We start from the raw sequence: 18,341 nt of genomic DNA, 5'->3' as shown, positions 1-18,341 counted from the left end.
AAGGTTGGTATGTTCCTTCACACACATGACACATCTTACATTTATTCCTAAGCTTTCTACCCGAGCTATATCCTTTGTTAGGAGGGGGTTTAGTAGCTATGTTCTCGTGAGGTGATAACCTCCGCATGGGCTAGTGAACCCACTCAGATTGAACCCAATTCATTCGAAGCTTTTAATAAGTAAGGACCAGGGTGCCTTACTAGTCCGAGTGGACGACAATGAGTAACAATTTGGGAACTTATAGCTTTGTCAAACCCAAACCCAACATATAGAATGCCGTGAGTAGCATTTTCCTAGGTAGAGCCTTACCCGTGAGAATGTACCCTTTGAATAGGCACACATGAAGGAGCTTCCCTTACTCCCTTTACTTTAAAACTTCCCACCAAAATAGTAATAAATCATGGTGTAAATAACATCTGACAACGTGGTAAATACCCATGATCTTAAACATTACTTTTCTTAAAATACAAGTTAATGTTCTTTAATTTTATTTACTATATTGACTTGAGCTTGTTGTCATTTTTATATGCACATTTGCATCATAATTTTGCATATCAAGAAAGTATTTGTCACTTGACAACCATTGACGAGGGAGAATCCAATTGCATTCATGGAGTCATCATGGCCACTTTCAGGCTATGACGAGATATATGAAGTGACTCAGCACATGGCAAGCACTCAACGGAGCTAGGGAGATTGCCTAGCAAAAGGTCACATTTCATCACTACCTAATAGGCTCCATCTTGATCTTAAACAAAACGAATTTACAGACTTGCTTGATATATGGAAAAGGTGAGGTATCACGACTCAAGGAAATTTTGACAAGAAATGTGGCCACATAGCCCAACTCCTGAAGGTTCAAATTGATGATCAATTGTTGAAGGCCATCGTGCAATTCTGAGATCCATTGTATAGATATTTTGTTTTTAATGAGGTGGATATGGTGCCGACAATTGAAGAATATTCAGCTTTACTCCAAATTGACCTTGACAATCCAACCAAAATATATTGGAGAGGACAAAAGACCGACCATAGATGAAAGTTAGCCAAAATGATGAGTGTAACTCCCGAGGAAGTCAACCAAAACTTAAGGAAAAAGGGAAACAATAAATGCATCACATGAAGCTTTTTACGCAGTTACATCATGAAGCATCAAGACACTGAGCAAGGTCAGCTTGCGATGGCATTAGGAATATATGGGCTAGTAATCTTTCCAAAAGTTTTAGGGCATAAAGAGGTGGGAATTATAGACTTCTTCGAGCAAGTTATCAACAAGGTCAATCCTTCACCATCAATCCTAGCAAAAACTCTCAGATCGCTGAACTATTATCGAAGAAAGAAGAAAGGACGATTTGTGGGATGTGCACAACTTCTTTCCATCTGGATAATAAGTCACTTTGAATGTAAAGTCAAGTGGTTCAAAAAGCCATTTCATCCACAAAGTGCTCCCATCAAAGAATTTTGTGAGAGTGAATGGCCAGAGAACAAGACTAAGGAGCAATGGATTTCTAAGCTTAGAAAACTCATAAGTGTTAAGGTAACGTGGAGAGCTCCGTGGATGCCTCGTCACCGAGTTATGTATAAATGTGGAGATAAACCTTGGGTATCGTTAATGGGACCATGATGAGTGATCAGTTATGCCCCAATCATGGTAAGAAGGTAATTCGGATCAAAGCAATTTGTGTCGATGACACATCGACTCAACACTTTGGAGTTTGCTTATGGAGAGCCTGAATTCTTGAAAGAGATTAAGGAGATTGCACGAGCATGGAAAAAGACAAGTCCGGTAGACTAAGAAAGGTACATTGATGACATTATTACTAGGTACCTGATGTGGCATGCCTAAAAAGTTAACGATGTGGTAAACCCTCAAGAAGATGCATCTCATCGCCCAAATTGATCTAGAACCTCAAGATGTTTTCTTCGAGAGTGAGTTGGCTTGAAAGAAGTCCAAAGCTAAAAGTGGCAATTGGAAGCAACGATATGAAGATCTCCAAAAAGAGTGTGAGAAGATGAAAAAAAAGCAGCTGATTAAAGAAGGAAAGTTCAAAAAATAGAAAAAGATTAGGAAAAGAAGTGCGAAAGCCTGAATAATAGGTTTTCCACCATGACCAGTGAGCTCCAAAGGGAAATACAACTGAGAGAAAATCGAGGCAATGAGCTTCAAGCATACAATGATGGATTGAGAAACCAGGTGTGATTCTAGCAAGAATCCATCTAGCTGCTAAGACAAGAGTACGATGAGCTTGAGGGGATTATGGGAACTTATCAATGAGAACATGAATGCCTCAAGCAAGAAATCACCCAAATCCGAGATTAGGGAGAACCTTACAAACAAGCCTATGTGGAGAAGCAAGATCAAAAAGATTATTTGATCAGGCAAATGAGATATGTGGCTTACAGGACAAAAAGAATGGCTAGAAAGACAGACATGCTGAGAAGTCAAGTCTTTCCAATGGGGAAACAAGAGCAGCAGCTGATTGAGTATTATAACGAAATGTATAGCCATTACAGTCAAATTAGTGTATACTTTTAGATGTAAAAGATGACTCCTAAATTGTAATCAAAAACAACATTTTATGTAATTGATCACTCTTGTTGATGGATGTTATGTGACAAATGCTTTTAGCACATGACCATTTATTTATGCATGCATAAACACTTATTTCATGACAATAAGTATTTTCGCTTCCAAATAATAATTAACTTATCAAGGACAATGGGCTCATTTCTCTTCATTTCATTCATGCACTAATAATGCATCTAATTCTTGTTTATGATTATAAAAGGTTTTCAAAATAGCTCGACCACCTAAACCAAGTGATCAACGTTTCTATTACACTCGTTGACGAATGAAAAGCATGGAAAAGGAACAAAGGAATCAATTGGACAGGATGGAAAAAGATCAAGAAGAGATGAAAGATCAATTAGCAAATATGATGGAGTTGATGATGAGTTTAAGCAAAGGAAAAAGAGTGGTTGGAAAGTTGACCCCATCAAAAAACCATAACACTGATAATTTGAGAAATGATCTATTTTACCTGCCAGGATATGTTCCATCCCATGCACAGACATCTCAAAGGATTCACTAGCAAATGGCACCACCTATTGGAGCATTTCTTTATGCTTACTACAACTTCTCACCTTCACTAGGTCCTCAACAAGTCCATGGGCAAGTCGGATCAAACTTAGGAGTGAATCCTACTGAACCAATACAAGTCCCTGATTTAGATGATCTAAAAGAGCAAGAGAGATTAAAGAGGAATTCATTCGAGATAGCAGAAAATGACAAGGTTGAGAAAAAGTATGATTTACTAGAAGAACATCTTCATGTTGTGGAAGGAGTGGACAAGTTCGAAACTATGGATGCAACTGAGTTATGTTTGGTCCCCGATATGGTAATTCCTACCAAATTTAAGGTGCTGAAATTTGAGAAATATGATGAGACAAAAAGCCCAATGGCACACATTACCATGTACTGTCGAAAAATGGCTACATAATCACATGACAATAAGTTGTTAATTCACTTTTTCTAAGACAACCTAACTGGATAAGCCACAAGATGTTATGTACAACTTGATCGGAGTCATGTCAAAACTTAGAAGGATTTGGCGAGAGCCTTTGTGGCACAATACAAGCAAGTTGCTGAGTTAGCTCCTAACCGCTTGTCACTTCAGACCATGGAAAAAAAAGACTAGAGAGAGTTTCAAGGAGTATGCCCAAAGATGGAGAGATGTAACAGCACAAGTTTAGCCACCCTTGAAAAATAAGGAGATGACTGTATGGTTGATAAATACATTTAGGGCTTCTTTTTATGAAATGGTTGATTGGCAATGCCACCAAAAAATTTACAAATATGGTCCTATCAGGTGAAATAATAGAAGGATCAATCAAGAATGGTAAAATTGAGGGGATCAAAACCACTATCTCAAAGAAAAGGACTACATTCAAGAGAAAGGAAACGGATGTACAAGCAGTTCCTTATATTGGCCAACACACCCACAATTTCAATCCTTACCATCTATACCCTTCGTATCAACCTTTCTATCCAAGTATAGGCAACATTGCCTAGAACCCTTATATCATCAACCTGCCCACAACCAGCATTTCAAACCAATGTTCTCCCACAAACTCCAGCACCAAAACCCATATCTTCAGCCAACAACTCTAGTAATGGTTAGAAAGGATGCAAAAATACCTAAGAAAAAACTCAATTCAATCCTATCCTAATTTCTTACACTGCTTTATTACCGTAACATATTGAAAATTGATTTCTTGCTCACACCCTGATAGAACCACTCAAACCTCATTTTCTAAAATGGTATGACCAAAATACACAATGTTATTATCATTCTGGGATTCAATGACACTTCACAAAGAATTGTACTACGTTGAAGCATAACATCCAAGCACTTATTAAGGCAAGACTCATAAATTTTGCTAAAAAAGACAATTCAAATGTTTATGGGAATCCTTTACCTGACCATGGAAGGCCAATAATAAATGCCATACATGAAGGGATGACATGAAGGGTGAAAAAGAGTGTTGATGAGATTCAAACACTAATGGATAGAGTGTTCGAGGCTTTACTCAAAGTAAATGCCATTGCTCCAAAACGAATAGACACAAAAAAATTGGGGCATAATCTCAATCTTTCTTGCAAATTTTATGTGAGTGTCGTTAGACATTCTATCCAAAATTGTGATGGCTTTCGTTGTAAGTTGCAAAAGATGATAGATTTGTCAATAATTGAATTTTATGTAGAAGGTGAAGAGGTTTTGGTTAAAACCAGAAATGAAGATTCTCTAACTAAAGTGGCATCAAGTTCATCTAGCATAAGTAAACCTAAACCTCTCACTATCTTTTATAAAGAAAAAAAGAGTCCTGATGAACTATAAGTTCCCTACTATTGTCAAAAATGGTATCACCATTGAAATTCTCAACCCGTTCCTGCAAAAGAGTGAGAAGGTTGTTCCTTGGAATTATGAATATAATATTTTAGGTACAACCTCCCTTACTCCCCAAGTATCTTCTGTAGACCTAACTATAGTGGGAGGTACAACGAGAAGTGGGCGACGTTACTCTCCTAAAATAGCAGAAAAGGTTGAAAAAGGAAAAAGAAAACAGGGGGAAGAAGATCCGAAGAAAGAAAATACCCTTCTCAAGGACCATATTACTAAACCTAAAGTTGCTCGAAACAATGAGGTCAAAAAACTTATCATGGAGAAAGAAACAAACGAGTTCCTCAAATTCATCAAGCACAGTGAGCATAGTGTAGTAAAGCAATTAACAAGAATGCTTGCTCGCATCTCGTTGCTATCTATGCTTTTGAATTCAAAAGCACACAAGAATGCACTACTCAAAGTTTGAATCAAGCTTACATGGCTCATGATATATCAATTGAAAAGTTGGACCATATTGTGGGGAATATCATAGTGGGGAACTTCATTACCTTTAGTGATGAGCAAATTCGATCAGGTGGTCACGAAAGTAATAAGGCTCTCCATATAACCATCAAGTGCAACAACCATGCCTTACCCAGAGTGTTGATTGACAATGGTTTGGCCTTGAACATCGTACCTCGTTCTATATTGACAAGGTTGCCAATTATTATATCTTATATGAGGGCTAGTCACATGATAGTTACAGCTTTCAATGGCACCAGACAAGAAGTGGTAGGTGATATTAAAATACCAGTGAAAATCAGTCTTTGCATCTTTGATATCCAATTCCAAGTGATGAACATTACCCCATCTTCTAATTGCCTACCAAGGTGCCCGTACAATTAGGAGAAAAGCTAACCACTTGGACAGTCATGAAGTTACCTGTCATCTTTAAGTTTTGGGAAATGTAATGAACAATCTCACCTCAATGCCTATGCTCAAGGGCATTAGAAGTAATTTCTTGCTTAAATGGGGCTTTCTATTACTTTAATCATTCAAATAAATGACAAAGCATGATGTGTTCTATTGTTCATCAACCTTTTTTTTTTTGCACATTTTCTTTTCATTTATTCTTTTAGCCAATAAATATTTGCCTATACACATGTGTCTAATTTCACCTCTTTGTAAGTCTTTAAATAATAAACATGAAGACAACATAGAGAACAATTTGAATTTTGATTTGGAGAAAATTTTGAGCATTGATGAATTGAAAAATAAAGAGGAAGCGGATGACAATAACTTACCCCCTGATTTGTTGAGATTGTTAGAACAAGAGGAAAGGAGATTTTACCTCATCGAGAACTCACCAAAATAATTAACTTAAGAAATGGGGAAGATAAGAAAGAGGTTAAGATTGATACTTCACTATCATTTAGTGAACGACAAAAGTTGGAAAAGTTACCTCGTAAGTATGTGGATGTGTTTGCTTGGTCGTACCAAGATATGCCAAGTTTTAATACTGACATTATTGTCCACAAGTTATCTTTGAAATGGGGATTGCAAGATGGTTAAGCAAAAATTGAGGTGGATGAAGCCAGACATGTTGTTGAAGATTAAAGAAGAGGTAAAGAAACAATTTGATGATGGGTTCTTAGAGGTGGCCAAGTATCCTGAATGGGTAGCCAATATAATCTCGATTCCTAAAAAGGATGGAAAAGTTCAAATGTGTGTAGATTACAGGGATTTGAACAGAGCAAGCTCAAAAGATAATTTTCGTTTACCACATATTGAAACTCTTATGGACAATACAGCAAAACATTCTTTATTCTTGTTCATGGATGGTTTAGCTGGGTATAATCAGATTAAGATGGCACCCAAAGATATGGGAAAGACAATGTTCGTAACCATATGGGGAATGTTCTGTTACAAAGTTATGCCATTCAGACTAAAAAATGCAGGCACTACTTACCAAAGAGCCATGGTAACTTTGTTCCATGATATGATGTATAAAGAAATAGATATCTATGTGGATGACATGATTGCAAAATCTCGTAAGGAAGGGGATCATACTATTACTCTTAAAAAATTGTTCGAAAGATTACGGAAGTTTTAACTTAAGTTAAATCTTGTAAAATGTACTTTTAGTGTTACTTCTGAAAAATTGTTGGGGTTCGTAGTAAGTGAAAAAGGGATCGAAGTAGACTCCGACAAAATTCAAGCTATTCAAGGATTGCAACATTCCAAAACACAAAAAGAAGTGAGAGGATTCTTAAGGAGGTTGAATTACATTGCTCGATTTATATTCCAACTCACTTTCAAATGTGATTCGATTTTCAAACTACTTCAGAAGCAAGACTAGGGAGAATGGAATAAAGAATGCCAAACTGTTTTTGATTAAATCAAGGAGTATCTCGCAAATCTACTGGTGTTGGTACTACCAACAGCTAGAAGACCTCTTATTTTGTATTTGACCGTGCATTAGAATTCCATGGGATGCGCATTAGGGCACTATGATGAAACAGGCAAGAGAGAACAGGCCATGTACTACTTAAGCAAGAAATTCACAAAGCATGAATCCAAGTACTCTACGCTCAAAAAGATGTGTTGTGCCTAGCATAGACTATTTAGAGACTCCGGCAATATATGTTGTATCATACAACATGGTTGGTGGCAAACTTGGATCCCATCAAATATATTTTTGAAAAACTTTTTTTTTCTGGAAGAATAGCACAATGGCAAGTTCTACTGTTTGAGTATGATATTGTGTATGTGTCCCAAAAATCAATCAAAGCGAGCGTTATTGCTAATTTCTGTACAGATCGAGCCATTGAGGATTATGAGCTTATAAGTTGCAATTTTCTAGACAAAGATTTGATGACCATTTTGCATATAGGAAAGGAGGGTCCCAATGAACTTAGTCTTTTGAAGATTTATTTTGATAGAACATCCAATGCTTTAGGGCACAGAATTGGAGCAATATTGATTTATCCAGATGGACAGTATTATCTAGCCACCGTAACATTAAATTTTAGCTGTACTAATGACATGGCCGAGTATAAGGCATTAGTGATCGGATTACAAGCAACAGTCGACATGAAGGTCGACATAATAGAAGTCGATGGAGATTCTGCTTTAGTGATTTGTCAAATGCAAGGTGAATGGGAAACTAGATATTCTAAACTAATTCCATATCAAAAGCAAGTTACAAAATTAGGTAAAAAGTTCAAGCAAATCAGTTTCAATCATTTGCCTCAAGAAGAGAACCAAATTACTGATGCTTTAGCCACCCTTGTAGCAATGTTCAAAATAAATGATAGGGCTACATACGTCCTTTTAATTTGGGAATTCGAGGAGTCTCTGCACCTTGCTTGAATGTTGAAGAAGAACTTGATGGAAAACCATGGTACCATGATATCATGCAATATATTAAGCACTAGGTGTATCTTGAGAATGCCACAAAAAATGACAAGCAATTTCTCATAAAGTTAGCAATAGTTTTTCCCCTCAATGGAAACGGACTCTACAAAAGAAACTGAGACCAAATTCTCCTTAGATGTGTGGATGTAGTTGAAACCAGTAAAATAATGGAAGAAGTCCATGAGGGATCATGTAGAGCTCATGCCAATGGACATATGTTGGCCAGAAAAATTATGATAGCTAGATATAATTGGTTGACATTGGAAGCAGATTGTATAAATTTTACTTGGAAGTGCCACAAATGCCAAATTTATGCTGATAAAATCCATGCTCCACCATCTCCATTACACGTCTTCACAACACCGTGGCCTTTTTCAATATGGGGAATGGATGTGATTGGGCTCATCACTCGAAAGGCTTCTAATGGACATCGATTTATATTGGTGGCCATCGATTACTTCACAAAATGGGTAAAAGCAGTTTCCTATGCTAATGTGACACAAAAGATGGTATGCAAGTTCATAAAAAGGGAGATAATATGTCGATATGGGCTTCTAGAAAGATTCATTACTGACAATGCAAGCAATTGAATGGTACAACGGTAAGGGAAGTTTATGTTAAATTCAAGATCAAGCATCATAACTCAACAACTTACTGTCCAAAAATGAAAGGACCGGTAGAAGTAGCTAACAAGAACATCAAAAGGATTATCAAAAAGATGATTGAAGTTTATAAAGATTGGCATAAGAAACATCATTTTGCTTTGCACGCATATCAAACTTCTATGCGTACCTCCATAGGAGCAACTCCATACTCATTAGTATACGGTACAGAAGCAGTTCACCCCGTTAAAGTGGAAATCCTATCGTTGAAGGTGTTAATGGAGCCAAAATTGGAAGAAGCTAATTACGTCCGTTCTCATCATGAATAGCTAAATTTGATTGAGGAAAAAAGACTCGTAGCACTATGTCATGGTCAAATGTATCAACAAAGGATGATGTGGGCTTATGAGAAAACAGTTCATCCTAAGCACTTTTGAGTAGGAGAGTTGGTTCTCAAAAGAATACTTCCCAATCAAAATGATCTTTGGGGAAAATGGATGCTAAATTAGGAAGGACCGTATGTGGTAAAAAAGGCTTGTTCAAGAAGAGCTCCAATTCTAGCTAACATGGATGGAAGAGATTTGTCTAATCCAATAAATGCAAATGCGGTAAAGAAGTACTATACTTAAAAAAATAAAAAAAAGAAAACAAAAATATATAAATAAAAAGCAACAATGAGAGGATTAGTGTTGAAAACCTGAAAAAGGCAAATCGTATCCAAAAGAGAAGGCACATGTTGAAAACCCACAAAGGGCGGCTTGAGGCTAAAAGGAGAAATCTAGAATGAAATTTGAAGATGTCAGCTTAGATGGAGTGCAAAGGTGAGGTAAAAATACACTAAGAACGGAGTTCAACAATTTCACGAAACAAGGGGAAGTTATGAATCCACAACCTATGGATTTGGTCAAAACATCAATCAAGGACAACTCTTAAAGTCGAAAGATCAGATTATTTACTTTAAATGGTCTGAGTATTCAATACTTAAAAGATCTAATGTTTGCTTTGTAAATTCCCTTTTCCTTGAGTTATTTGCATTTTTATATATGGAATTCTCTTCCCTTCTTTATTTCAACCCCCTTGCTTTTTACTAGCACATAATTCCACATAATGATTGTCACGGAAATGAATGGTGACTGATAAAAGAAACAAACTAATTAACTAAGAAATTACATTCATTGTTCAATAAAAGACTTAATGATGAGGAAAAAAGAATAGGGAGCCTCAACATGAGAAAAGGTTAAATATCAAAAGAAATGATGCTTAAGGGAAATGAAGAGTTACCTAAAGTAACTAAAAGAAAAGTGAAGCAAAGATGATTAGAAGCTATAGCGGAAAAGTTGGATGAAGTAAGAGAAAGGTTAAGGAACTTTAATGAATAGTAAACATGAAAGCATTTTATCATTTCAATCATGCATACATGTCTAATCATGCACATGATCATTTTCAAGAAAGAGTTTTAAGGCTCTAAAACTTTGATTAAGATGGAAGGATTTGAGTTTTTTATTTTCATAAAACAACCAATGAAGAAAAGGTTTAAGCTTAGTTAAGTTGGCATGAAAGATTCCAAGCCAAATTCACTTGACACCATTAGGAGTTTAAGTCCAATATAGTTGGTACAAAAATGATGATTAACCCAATTAAGTTGGCATTAAAGAATTTAAAGTCGAACCTGTTTTGAGATAGGTTGAGCCTAGATCAAGTCTAAGAGTTTAAATTTTTTTTAATCAAACCTATTCTGAGATAGGTAGAGCCCAAATCAAGTTTAGGAATTTCAAAGTCGAACTTGTTTTGAGATAGGTTGAGCCTAGATCAAGTCTAAGAGTTTAAATTTTTTTTTAATCAAACCTATTCTGAGATAAGTAGAGCCCAGATGAAGTTTAGGAATTTCAAAGTCGAACCTGTTTTGAGATAGGTCGAGCCTAGATCAAGTCTAGAAATTTCAAATCGAACCTACTGTGAGATAGGTTGAGCCTAGATCAACTCTAGGAATTTCAATTTTTTAAATCAAACCTATTTTGACATAGGTCGAGCCTAGATCAAGTCTAAGAATCTTAATTTCAAGTCAAACCTATTTTGAGATAAAACAAACTTAGATTAAATTTAAGAATTTTGAATCTTAAATCAAACTTATTTTGGGATAGGTCGAGTCTGAATCAAGTCTAGGAATTTCAATTTTTAAATCAAACTTATTTTGATATAGGTCGAGCATGGTGTCCTCGTCTTTGCACAATCCTTGATTCTCAAGGATGTGCAAAGAGGGGCAGCTGTAGACACCATTTATATATATATATATATAATTAATATTTATATATGTGCTTTTATTTTTTATGTGCTTTATTTAATTTTTATTATCTTATTTTATTTTAATGTTAATCAAATTCCATTAAGTGTCCAATGGGCTTAATGAATAGACCCAAAGTCTGGGCTTGTTAGTAAAAAACATACACACCTAGTTAAAATGAGATTAAAATAGATCAAACTAACCAAATGAAATTAAGTTTAACAAACCAGGATTAAAACTTAATAAACTCTAGAACATTCTAGAAACTAGGAAGAACAAGAAAACAAAATTATAAAAAATTTAAAAATTAAAAAAAAATAGAGATGCCAGCTAGGCGTGGCTTTTTGCACCCTGCCAAGGATAATGCTAGCATACCAAATGAGAATTTTTTGCATCTGGCAAGTGATTTGCGACGCTGAAGAAGCACAAGTGGCACTTTTAGCACCCAAAAAAGGTAGCTATAAAGCTACCTTTCTCCCCAATTCATAAAAAAGGAAGGGAGCCTAATTGCAAAGAGAAACCCAAAAAAATCCTAACTTTTAACCTAGCCAAAAAACCCTAAAAACCATAAAAAACCCTAGAGCAAAAATCCTAACTTCTTATTCTATCAACCAGCAATACCACAACCACAAAAAAAATACTCAAAAACTAAAAAAAAAAAAAGTGGGATGCAACACCAAGTGAGTGAAGGGAGTTTTGATGCTTTTGGGGAAATCATTTTTAAAAGAGGAAGCTTCATTAGGTTTCAGTTTTAGAGGGAGAGGGAGCATCTGATTGGAAAATTGAGGAGAGAGCTTGAAAGTTTGGGAAGCTAGGGCTTCATTTGAGGCAAAAAAGAGAGATTTTGTTTAGAGAGAAGGAAGAGAACTAGCGGTAAAGAGAGAAAGCAAGAAAGGAAAATGAAAGGGAAGGAAGAAAAGAAGGTTTTTATACCTAGGGCTAGTGATTGTTAAACGGTGTCGTTTTGAAGGAAGGGTTTTAGTCCAAACGATGTAGTTTTAGGAGGACTTAGGAGGACTTGGGAGCTGCTGTGCAAAGCACCAAACAATGCGTTTTGGCTGAGGTACAGTGGGCTGTGGAGCAGGCTGGTTGCTTTGGGCCATTGCTTGCCCAAGGAAGGTAAACTCTTTTGCTTTTATGAGTCTACTTCGCTTTTGTTGTGTTGTGCTTTGCCTAACGTTTGGTTAGGAAAATAAATTAGTTTTAGTATGTGATTAATTAAAATAAAAAGATAAAAATATGTAGAAAAATTATCAAATGTTAAGGTAAAAAAATATAAAGTGAAAAGAAATAGAAAAATATAAATAGAGAGATAGATAAATATTTGATAATAAAAACATAGGTTAGTTAGATAGAATATAGATGTCTAAAAGAAAAATGAATGCCTAGCCTAAAAATAGTAATAAATAACAATAGTAGATCTAGGCTAAAATATAAGTATATGAGAGATATAAGTAAATATTTAGCAGTAAAAATATAGAACCAAGTAAGTAACATAATATTTAGTTAGAAAAAACTAATTTAGCTAAAGGAAAATATATGAGTATGTAAAAACATATAAGATAGTTAGTCATAGGAAAAATAGGCTAAGAAAAAAACTAAAAAAACAATAATCACAAAACAAATAATCACATAAAAATGAATTACGTAAATAGAAGAAAATGTATCTAATAAAAATAAGTTAGGTATGTAATAGAAATAAAATGTTTAAGTGTACAAATTTTTATATGTAGGTGTATATAGAATGTAAAAGAATATAACATAGTATAAAATTATAAATATATAAATAGAATGGTTATTTTGAGTTAACTCTATGATGGAATTTTACTCAAAAAGGCAAAGAGTTGCTATTTTTGGAATGAATTTCCTAAGTGCGGAATTCGATGAGGATTTTCACCGAAACGTCGAAATAAATCCAAATCCTATATTCCAATACCCTGTTAATTCAAATAATAATCTTAAACATTCAAAGAAATAAATTTATATAACATTTTGTCTAAATTAAAATCAATAAAGTTATTTGATCAATTTAAACAATTATTGTAAATAAAAGATTAGTTATTTATTCAAAAAGATAGTTCAATAAAATAAAATAATATCAACCTATAATATTAATTAAAAATTATTGATTAAAATAAAATCTTTCTTTAAAATATATATAGTAAAAATAAATGAGGTACTTAATTGTATTAAACTATTAAATATATATATATAAATTACAAATCAACTAAGTTATATTTATAAACGCGCTCATTTGGCATCATTCATGATTTTTATTTTGGCTTAGCATATGACACATATTTTGTTAATGGGATGAGAACTCTGATGATAGGTGTAAAGCCTAACCTTATAAAATACTCGTCATGACATACATGTGATGATAGCATGATTGCATGCTAGGAGAGTCTCGAAAAATTTACAAAAGTCGGTATTGTACCAAGAGGTACAACAAAGTTGATTTAATCCTCGAACTAGATCAAATAGGAATTGTAAGATGAGATTAAGAGCTTCACAGTCCATGGATGACTCAAAATGGTAATTCGGAGTTTGAGGATCAACTTGGAGTCAAACCGAAATTTTCACTATCTAGGGGCAAAATGGTCATTTGCCACTTGGGGACAAAGTGAGAATTTTAGAAAAGATTTTTTTGGCCCCATTTGACTTATTGGAGTATGATTTGAGTATTGGAGTATGATTTGAGGTTTAGAAGTGAAAAATTTTGATTTCGGTATAATTTGAAGTATAGAGGTAAAATGGTAATTTTGTCATCCTAGGGGCAAAATTGTAATTTTCCACCACCAGGACATTTGTCCAGCACATGGTCTTCCTTTATCCTCATTTTTGACCTTTGACTAATCATGTGGTGGAGATAAAAAGTTTAAATTTTTAAAGTTTTAAGACCAATAAGAAAATGCCATGTGTCAAGCTTAAGATATTTTATTATTTAACTTAAAAATCGGCATAAATCAGCCCATTACTCTCCAAATATTCGGCCAAGCCAGGAAGAGAGGGAAAGAAAGGAAGAACCAACCCTAGGTGAGGAATTTCAAGAGAAAAAGTGTGGAAAATCAAGGAAAACAAGTGAAAAAGGTAGGATTTTTCAACTTAAGCTTGAAATCTATTTTCCTTAAGCATTTCTCCTTTTTTCCATGCTTAAATTACATGTTTTTATGATGAATTGTTGGCTGATAAAAATGGGTATGGAGAGAGAATGAAGTTAGATTAATTTGATTTTAAGTTATGTTAGTGTTTTTAGTTAGTTTGGCATATTTAGAAACAAAACAACAAGAAAATAATTCATTTTCCTCCATTACCATTATTGGCCAAATTTTGTAGGGAAATATTGGCTGCTGATCTTGATGTTTATTTGAGGAATTATGATGAATTATGAGCCTAGAAAAATAATGAAAATTTTTAGAGCAAAAATATGAATTTTTACCCACTAGGGGTATTTTCGTAATTTGTTGTCGAGATTGATAATTTGCACCACACTGAGGGACATTAAGTCAATTTCGGTGCAATTGAGGTATAGAAACTGAAAAAAATTAATTTGGAGTTTAAACGAACGCGTATATCGATTTATCGGGTAAAAGACCGAAATAGGCTAACACCGCGTTTAGGCAAAATTTAGACATTTTTACATTCTATATCATGCATTAGTAGTCTAAATTAGTTTAATTTCAATTTAGTACCAATGTAGTGAGTTTCTCAATTTTGTACTGTGTCAAGGTGGCGAGTCCTCCGATAAAGGTGAGGGAATTGCATCCGAGGACCAGTAATCTGAGTATTTCGAGAATCGGCACTCTAGACATTGTGAGTAAACTTACTGTCATTTTAATTATCTAGGGTGATTTTTAGATGATTTCATTAATTCTATGAAAAATTGGATTTGAAAAGGTAAATTTTAATGTTTTATGAATAAAGGTGTTCCAATGAAATTAATTTATAAATTGTTTTGAAATTAATAGTGATTTTGAAAAAATAGAATACACGGAGACTATTAATCATGGCAATTTGATTGTTTAAATTGATTGGCTTATGATAAATTGGGCATGATTAGCTAGTTGGCAATTGTATTGAAATACGAATTGTTTGGTTGCCTTGAAAGACTGCGAATTACAAAATTGCCATATCATGTTATTGAGTTTTATTGTATGGTGGATTATATATTAATTAATCACTACAGTAGGAGGTTCTGTGGACCAACTTTTTAGAGGAGCACGGTAAACCCCATTATATTCTTACCTCGAACGGAGAGGCGCGTAGGGTATCTCCTAGGGTAAAGCTTAGGGTTCACTTCACGCCAAACCACCACGTGAGGGGGAACTCAGCCAACGCCAAGGAATGGCTATGTTTTCAAAACAAAAACATGATTTATGTGAAATGTGAATTTTAATAGCCTTGGTGGTCTCGGTAGGATGCCTCGGCCAAGGTGTCCTTGAGAATGGATTTATGGCACAAGCCTAGTTTTTATGAAATTCATAAGCCCCTTCACATATTTTAAATGAAATGTATTATAATGCTGTGACCCAGTTTACGATGATTTACTTTATTGTCTCCATATACTCAACTCTAGATGTTTATGATTATGTCTATTTACTCATTGGGATTTTATAATCTCACCACCCTCCTTTCCACCCATTTCAGGTTCAGTATAGATTGTAGATAACTGATGTCATCGAGGACTACCGTTGGATCTGCATTTTCCAAACCCTAAGTTCACAGTCCTCTTTACTTTTGTTTATTCGGGGGCCCTCTTGTTATTGTAAATTAAATTAAATATTTTGGCTTACTGTATTACAATATGTATAAATTTATTTAGCTTTTACGCTAAAAAAATTATTTACATATAACTTTATAAATATTATTTTATAAGAAAATAGAATATTTTACTTAATATTTCTTTTATTTTCTTATTATATTCAAATAACCATAATTTCGTTTTAAATGAAGATTTTAGACTTTTAAACTCATTTTGAATATGAATTATGTGTTTTGTACTTGTATATTACATTTTAGCCAGTTTCAAAATTTTTGAGAAAAATGACCAAAATACCCCTGTGAGCAAAAAAAATTAATATTTTATTTGTTTTAAGTTGGAAACAACTTAAAATCTTTTAGAACACGATATTTGACAATGGTTGCTCACAAGGGAAATGAGAAACTGATAGTAAAGCCTTGTGGGATTTCGGGTTGACATTCTGAGCAATGAGTGTCTACCGGGACACCGCGGCGGTTGTCACGGGCTCAAGGGGAGTACCGAGTCGTGACAATAGGATTTCCTCAAAGGACTTGTAGAGATGAGTTCTTTCAGGGACATCCCTAGTTGAGGAAAACTTCGAGACTTCACCAAAGCATTGGGATGGTCTATGAATGATTTTCTGATACAAGGTTTTCGTTTCTCGTTATTTAAAATTGATAAATCATGACATCATTTCACAGTTGCATCATATGCATCCGTAAAGCTGAATAATCAAACTTTGGTTTAAAGAATAATAATAATAATAATAAAATAAATAAATAAACAAGATAAGGGAAACATAGGAACAAAATCAAATTTTATGGTTGATATAGGATAACATTTGATTAAATGGTACTGTTCATGGAATGAGCGTCACGGGGGTGCTAATCCTTCCCTGTGCGTGACCCTACTCTCAAACCCAACTTTAAAAATTTGTAGACCAAGTTATTGTTTTTAAGGCAAACCTAAAATCAATTTAGGACTTTGTCGAAGAGAACAAATTTAACAGGTGGCTAATCACACCTAGACAAAAAAGAGTGGTAGCGACTCTCTTAAATTTTTCACGTCTAGCTGTCGAGTTCCGAGACCCGCACGTTACGACAAGAAGACATGTATTTTAATAGAATCTAAAATTATTCATAGTAGAATAATAAAGCTAGTCAGTTTATTATGTTACAACTGTAGTATCCAAATTACTTTCAACAAAGAAATGTGATTCACTTCAAGGGAATGATGAGTCACAAATCATCAGAATAGTTAACTTTGAGTAATGACATTATAAAGTGAACTGGAATCACGTGAAACCTAAGTCTGAGTTACGTCATTTCCTTAAATCTTAATCTCACGCTTATGCATTCACTTATGGTAGAACCGTAATCTTGATGGATAGTGGACTATTGTTTTGTCTTCTTATAATCTTTTATATACTATGGGCATGATTATCTTAATGCGTTAATCTAGACTCCGTATGTTCGAATTATAATTAAGATGAGCACCAGGGAACATATATCCAAACATTGGAGTTCATAGTATTAACATCATTTCTAGTGATTTTAATTGGTGATTTAATCTGGGCCTAGTAGATTGATGAATTAGCTACTCATCATATCTTAGTACTCAAAAGATTAAATCTCACGTATCGGATCATCAATTGAATGAAATCGAGACTAAGAGATAAAATTGATATAAAGGGTAAAAATAGTAAATTTACCTTTTGTCATTAGATGGCTATGAGGGTTCACAACATAAGATTTGCAATTAGACAAACCAATATTAAATTTTACATATAGGTTACTTCTCATAATTGTAAATAACTCAAGAGTGCAACCATGAATTTATGGTGGAGTGATTCCATGGTTAACAAACTAGAATTATTTATAATGAGATTTAAAGATAATTCTACGTTTATTGGAGCTTAAAATATCTACGTCCAATGCAATTCCCTACTTAGTTTCGTAGAATTCAACCCATTTAAGAGAATGCATGTTTAATTATTTATGCAAATTAATGTTCAAATTTGGTAACTGAGTGTTGTCTTAATTAAGGCAAGAGTTGTCTTAATTTAGACAAGGTGCATGTAATGTTTACATGAGTATATACGGGTTGATTGATATAAGAGTTGTCTTAATCATATTAATTTTAGTAAGTCCAAATTATCTTAATTTAGAAATATTTTTTATAGAAAAATATTTATTAACATGATTATTGACTTATAAAAAAATAATAATGGAAGATTTTTAATTATAAATATAAGAATTAAAATTTTTAATTCTTTATTTATAATTAATTATAATTATGAGATAATTATATTACTTGATGTGTGATTACGATTTTATTTATTATTAATTCTTTTTACATTAAAATGGATAATAATAAAATAGAATAATCTTAATTTGACATGGACTAGCAATTATAAT

The sequence above is a fragment of the Theobroma cacao genome, chromosome 5, assembly GCF_000208745.1.
Source record: "Theobroma cacao cultivar B97-61/B2 chromosome 5, Criollo_cocoa_genome_V2, whole genome shotgun sequence".
Classification (NCBI taxonomy): domain Eukaryota; kingdom Viridiplantae; phylum Streptophyta; class Magnoliopsida; order Malvales; family Malvaceae; genus Theobroma; species Theobroma cacao.
Note: the sequence above shows the minus strand (reverse complement) of the source record.